The following is a 6,885-nucleotide window of genomic DNA, read 5'->3' on the forward strand; positions in this document are numbered from 1 at the left end:
TAGGAGTTGGGGTGAGGATCACAGGACACAGCTTGGCTCCAGTTCCTCCCAGCTCTCTGTATCCTGACTGCTGTTGTGAAGGTAATGAGCCAAATCACACCCCCAGCACCTTGCTTCCCCTCCGCCATGATGGGCTAGTCCCTCCCAAATCCTAGGTTAAGACAGGTCCGCCCTCCCTTGCTTTGCTTCTATTAGCTATTTTCTTGCAGGAAGGAGAAGCGTTAAGAAGGCGTAAATGCCAGCGCACATTTCAGAAGATGTTACAGGAAACCAGAAGATGCTAAGGCACTCAGTGTGGACACACGTAAAGAAAGTGGCAAAGCCAAAATGGGACCCAACAGGCAGGCTCAGCTGCTTACATTTTCCGTCCCCAGATGCACCCCACTGGGGTAACAAGACACTAAATTCTCCCCAGCTGTTTGCCGAGGGCTTTGCTCTCCTAATTAGAAGGCATTTGGGAGGCAGGAGAGTATGCGGCACTAATTTAGCTTCTATTAGTTGAAGCTTTGGGAGTTCCTTGTAGTTCTTACCCTAGTCTCAAAACAAACCAATGTGATATTGTTGTCTCTACTGAAGAAATAGAAACAGCGAAGCCTGAGAGGTTAAGAAGCCGGCCTAAGGCTACACAGCACACTCCGAGCCTCCCACCCTGTCAGAATTCCCTTGTTTCTACCAAGCCCGGGAAGCTTGTAGTACCCTTGGCCATCCCAGAGGTGGGAGGAGCTAGAAAAAACAGAGCTGTGTTGTTCTGTTGCAGAGGCAAATAACACAACGTTCCCATATTCAAGCCAATAAAGGCCAATTTGTCATGGCCACTTCTGAGGAGGTAGGTCTGGGTGGGTGGGGTGCAGCAGCGTGACCCTCTAGCATGGCTGAGAGGCAGAGCGGGTACTGTCAGCCAATGGTGTCACACTGTTCTGAAAGGCCAGCAGGCACCCGGTGGCGGAAGCCAGTGGCTCAGCATCACAAATTCATTACATGAGCTAAATGCTTCCATCCGCTCCTGTGGTGGAGGACTTGGTGGCCCTGAGCACAGTCCCTCTGTCCTCTGGTAGCCGGGTTCTGGCGAGGCCACACCTCCTGGGAGAATTCAAGCAAATTGCGTCAGACTAACAACTGTGTTTGAGGCTATAGTGCTGCCTGTTCCCATGCTGGGGTGGAGAGCGTGTCACTAGCGTTGGCCATGGTATGCCTGTTCTTGAAGCTATGTTTCTAAAGTCCTTGGTGCCCAGGGTGAATTGGGGCCATATAATCCTTTCCTTCCCTTGTAACTAGGGTGGGGCCTCTGCTGCTTTGCTGCATAGGGTGGCCAGCAGGCAGTTATGCCCAGCATGGCTTGACCTGATTGAACAGGCGAAAAGAGCAATCCACGTCTTGCCTGGGGAAATTAGATTTGGGAAATTGAGACACTGGTAAGGGACAAACTGAAAGACCAGGAAATGGATATTGGATTGTAGTAGCCATTTTAGGGCACGCCAAACTCATTAGTATACAAAGACTGAACACTAAGACTCAATAGGCTCAGGAGGAAGGCCGAGGGGTCACCATGGAAGGGCGGACCAGGAGGAAGGCCATGGGGGCACCATGGAAAAGGGGGACCAGGAGGAAGGCCGAGGGGGCACCATGGAAAAGGGAGGACCAGGAAGAAGGCCGAGGAGGCACCATGGAAGGGGGGACCAGGAGGAAGGCCGAGGGGGCACCATGGAAAAGGGAGGACCAGGAAGAAGGCCGAGGAGGCACCATGGAAGGGGGGACCAGGAGGAAGGCTGAGGGGGCACCATGGAAAAGGGCGGGGGAGCAAAGCAGCTATGGGTTCCTGGGACCAGGTCCTTGAAGAAGGAGAAAAAAAAAATCTAACTTATCAGTGTTGTTTGTCTGATTCTTTGTTTCACCAAACAGAATTTTTAAGAAAATGGCAAGCCTGTCTCTTGCATGTGGTGATCCCCGTCCCCAGTGAGCAGTGGTTTGGCTCCTGCTTACAGGTTAGAGAAAGCGCTGATGCAGAACATTAGCGTGCATGGGCGTTCAGCTTGCCAAGAGTGGACACGTTCCCCAAAAGCAAGTTTTCATGAATGAAAACTAGAAGCCAAAATAAAAATGCAACCATTTTGACTTCATTCTTTGCCTTTCATACACATTAAAGGGGTTGCTTTGGAATAGGAAAAAAAAAAAAGAGTCTTCCTGTCTACAGAGCCCAGGAAGACACTATGGACACCCTGTGCAGCAGGGACAGCGAAGAAAGCAGACATGGTGGAGGCCAGGGAAATGGAGACAAACCCCCTGCCTCAAAGAGGGCGTCCTTCCTAAAATGTGGTCAGCATTTGCCATCTGAGAACACAGGCCTGGGTGCTACAATCCTGGATTTTTGTGTGACCCACCTCTAGTATAAAATGTTAATTTCTGAGCAGAGTAAGGGCAGTGTGATTGTACCTGTGGCCATCCACTGGGCCTCGTTATTTTCAAACTTGTGGGATAAACTCTAGAATCTTCTCTCCAGCTGAAAGGTTTCAGTATAGAGCAGAAGGTCTGTGATACTCGGTTATTCATTCAGTCAATGAAAAAGCAAAGATCACTGCATATAGAAGTCACTAGGATTTCTTTTTTTAAAAAATATTGTCTGTGGATGCACATGTTCATACGTGTGATCAGAGTGCACGATGAGTGCATGTGTGTGCTCACATGTGCAACACATGTGGATGATGGTTGTCTACCTTAGTCAGTCTCCACCTTATTGGGGGACATGAAGTCTCCCACTGAACCTAGGAATTGTCAGATTGGCTAGGCTGGATGGTCAGTGAGCCTGGAGGCTCTCCCTGCCTCTGCCTCCCGGCGCCATTGGATCGGTGGCCTCAGATTTCACAGAGACAGAGAAAGAGAAGTGGGTGATCTTGGGAAAAACAAGGAACAGAGCTCTAGCTAGCTATCATGAAGAGGAGCTGGGAGGAAGGTGGCCTGGGCCAGGCGGCCTCTCCTACCTATGACCTCTGTGGTGAACCATTCTCTTCCCCTTGGGTCCTCTTCACTCCCCACCCCCTTACACGCACACGCACACGTACGCACACACAGCAGGCAAAGCCTCCTGGCTTCAGAACAAGGTCACTATGGGTAACAGGAAAGAGAATACATGTGGCGTGGGACAGGTAGTCCCTTGTCCCCTTTCTGAAGGGTCTCTTGGACTGGCCACCCTCCCACCACACCGGCTGCCTGCTTCTCATGTCTCCCTGTCTTTGGGATCTGGAAAGCTTCCTCCCACAATCCTCTTGGGCCATCTGCCTGTGTTTCTCTGTGATGCTTTGGACCATTCTAATTCCCACACCTCTGTGCTTTATGATGCAGTGTGGTCAGTCCGTGACACTCGTGAGTTCTGAACCAGTAAAGTGTCCCGACTTCAGACAGAAAATATTCAGAACAAGACTTCGTCTATACTTAACATGTATGGACTTTTCTTCTGACCGTTCTGCTCTAGGCAACATGGTAACCAGTGGTTACCATGGCATCCATCTGTATAGGCGTGGAGGGAAGCAGGGCTCACATACAGTCTGCATGGATGTGCAGGGGTCAGAGGCAGACCTGCCCCTCCGCCATTTTACATAAGGGACTTGTGCATCTTTGGGTTTCTGTGTCTACAGAGCCTTCTGGGAGCAAGTCCCTCAGAGTCTGAGGCACAGCTGTGTTTTTGAAACAAGATCCTTTATGGATGGTCCTGATGTCTGTGCACCTCTGTTTTGTTTTTTCTGTTGGGGCTCTGAGGGACTCCCTCAGAGGCCAAGGCTCAGAGTGTTTACTCTTCCAGGTGCCATGTCTTGTAGAGCGGTGAGGGATTCTAAGATCAGCCTGGCAAGCAGAAACTTGGCAAAACCATTTTAAAACAGCAGTGGAAATCACGGCCATTCTCTGTATGAGTCGGCTTTCTGTCGCCATGACAAAACCCACGAGTAAATCGAATTGTTTCTATTGGAAAGGTTTGTCTGGGCCCACGGTTTCAGAGGGATCCATCCACTCATCTGTTGTTTCCAGACTGGGGCGAGGTGGCTCAACATGGTGGGGGACACTGATGACTGGAAGACAACAGATGAGGGGAGCAGTTGGGGGGACACATGACAAAATACCGCATGGAAGGCACATAAACCAGTAGCCCCGCCTCCAGAAGTCAAAAGTGCCCGCCACTCTCAATAGCCCATTAAAGAATGACTCCATCAATGGAGGTGTCCTTTGGTGACCTCTGGGCCCTCGCAACCCACTCAGCTCCTACAGCGCTGGGTGTGTTTCTGGGAACCTTTAAGACCTGAATCCATATAAACTGTATTTAAAGTTCTATGGTAGAATACTACGGACCCATTTGCTTTAGGATGTGCACGTGTACAGAGCTGCAGGAACAATCCCAGCCCACAAAACCTCATCTGGTGCTCCGTTCTTCTAAGCGTGAGAAACGTGGAGAACTGCCGTACCTTATTTTCATGTCCTAGGCGGATCCAAGGTGCTTTGTGCAGGGCTCAATTTCATGCATTTTTCAGGCCTTTGCTGTGCCTGTGTCCTATCTGCCATCCAATCAGCTCTAGCAGCTTGGTATTTGCACGCGTGCATGCACGCACACATGTGAACACACACACACACTTTTTTATGGAGTCACCTTTCTCTAGGGTATGTGTGTCATCACCTCCCTTGAGGAGATCCATCATCCACCTCCATCAAGTCCCTCTGGTTGTCTGTCTTGAGTCTCTGATATAGAGCGTTGCTTCCCATACATGCACAATTAGCTGTCCCTCCGATGAATGGTTCCATTCGTATTCTATGCAAACTTCGCCAAGAGTATTATTGGCTTTCTATTTACCGCTTTTGTCCTTTATTGGTTAATCCCTCCTTTTTGGTTGTCCAGTTTTGTTTTGTTTTTAAATGTCACATGGCTTCATCCCCCAAGGGACAGAGGTGACAGACACTTCGCAGACGTACAAGTTGAACCACAGATCCACAGTGACAGGCCACCTCCAGACTTGGAAAGGAATTGGGCCACTGCTCCTGAGTGAACACGGGTGATCTCTGTAGTGGTTGGAGCAGCAGGGCTGTCCTTTGTACAATTACATGCAATTAATAGTCTGTGGTCACCGAGCTCAGAACCGTGTCATTGGAGACTGTTGCTATTTCAGATGTCCTGTGAATGCAATCTGTGTTCTCTGGAGTCTTACATATGGAACTGTGCACCCTGGAACTAACCAGCTGCGCTCTGTGCTTTAATTGAGGCTTATTTTGCTCTGGTAAATTACCGTCTCCTTGAAGGTAGAGACCTGCCTGGCTTGGGTTTTGGGTTTCTGACATCTAAGCCAGAAGGTACCACAGAAGTGTTTGTTGAGTGACTGAACAACCTCCTTCACTCTCAGGATGACCTCAGGTCACGAGAGACACCTGAAGACAGAGGTAAGATTCCATCCCAGCTGGTCAGGAACCTGCGTACCTGCTCGGTGGTATGCTACAAGGGCTCCTATGTTTGGTCTTGGGATTTCGTTTTCCCACCTGTAAGGATGGATTTACTTTTCTCTCCAAATGCACGATTCTACGCCCAGAGGATTTTGGAAAGTGTTGCTGCCCTGGCTGCCTTTGGAGAGATGCGATGTGTCTCAGACAGCACAAGTACTGAGGGACTTTGTGAGCAAGACACACATACCGATTATTTGTGTGTGTGAGTGGACGTGTGTGTGATTGCATGTGTGCGAGAGTACATGTGTGTGAGTGTATGTGTGTGTGAGCGCATATGCTTGAGAGTATTGTGTGAGTTCATTGTGTATGCGTGCATGTGTGTGATTGCATGTGTGTGAGAGTACGTGTGTGAGCGCATGTGTGTATGCATGTGAAGGGCATGTGTGTGTGATTCCATGTGTGTCCAAGTTCATGTGTGTGTGAGTGTGCATACCCACACACAGAGGCCAGAGGTTAATGCCAGGAATCTTCCTTTATTACCTTCACGCGCCCTCAAGCTCACTTAGTCAGTGACACTGACTGGCCACATCCCCAGCGAGTGATCTTCCCGTGTCTGTTCCCCTAGTCTGTACCTGACTTTGTACAAACTAGGTCCTCAAGCTAACATGGCAAGCATTTTAATGACTGAGTGCTCTCCTTAGCCCCGTGCCACGTGTAAGATCAAATTTCCCACCTACCTGCTCCCCAATCTTACACCACTGCACTGCAGCAAGACTAGTGTGTCCTGGAACACATTGGGGCATCTCCCCTTCTTTTCACCTTTAGTTCACCTTGGTTCTGGAAATCAAAGTAGCGGGGCGGTGCTACTGCAGCCATGTGATGTCATCCCAGAGCCCAGACAGAAGCTCACCTTGGTGCAGGTCCCTTGGAAAGGCAACGTCTTCAGGTCCCTTGGAAAGGCAACGTCTTCAGGTCCCTTGTACAAGCGCTAGCCATATGCTCCTGGCAGCTGACCACACACACAGTGCCCTCTAGCCTCCCGGCCTTTCTGACATGAAGCTGTGTGCCAGCATGAGGCTGGCACATGTGTTGTGCACGTGTGGGCATGGTTTGCCCCTTCCTGCCGCAAAGACGACTTTCTAATCTAAAACATGCCTTCGTGTCCCTCTGTTCTTCCGTCATAAACTCTGAGTACCACCTGCTCCAGCTCTGATACAGCTGACCGTGTCGCAGGGAGATCCTGGGGATGGCCCAGAATGTTCTGCCTTTGCTGCGATTATGGCGTATGTTGAGTGTGAGGATCTGTCACACATGCATGCAGACACCACACACATACACCACACACACACACACATACAACACACACAACACACACACACCTCACACACCAGATACACACACACACCACACACATACACCACACACACACCACACACCACATACACATATACAACACATACCACACACACCACA

Source organism: Arvicola amphibius, chromosome 10, assembly GCF_903992535.2.
Source record: "Arvicola amphibius chromosome 10, mArvAmp1.2, whole genome shotgun sequence".
Lineage (NCBI taxonomy): Eukaryota > Metazoa > Chordata > Mammalia > Rodentia > Cricetidae > Arvicola > Arvicola amphibius.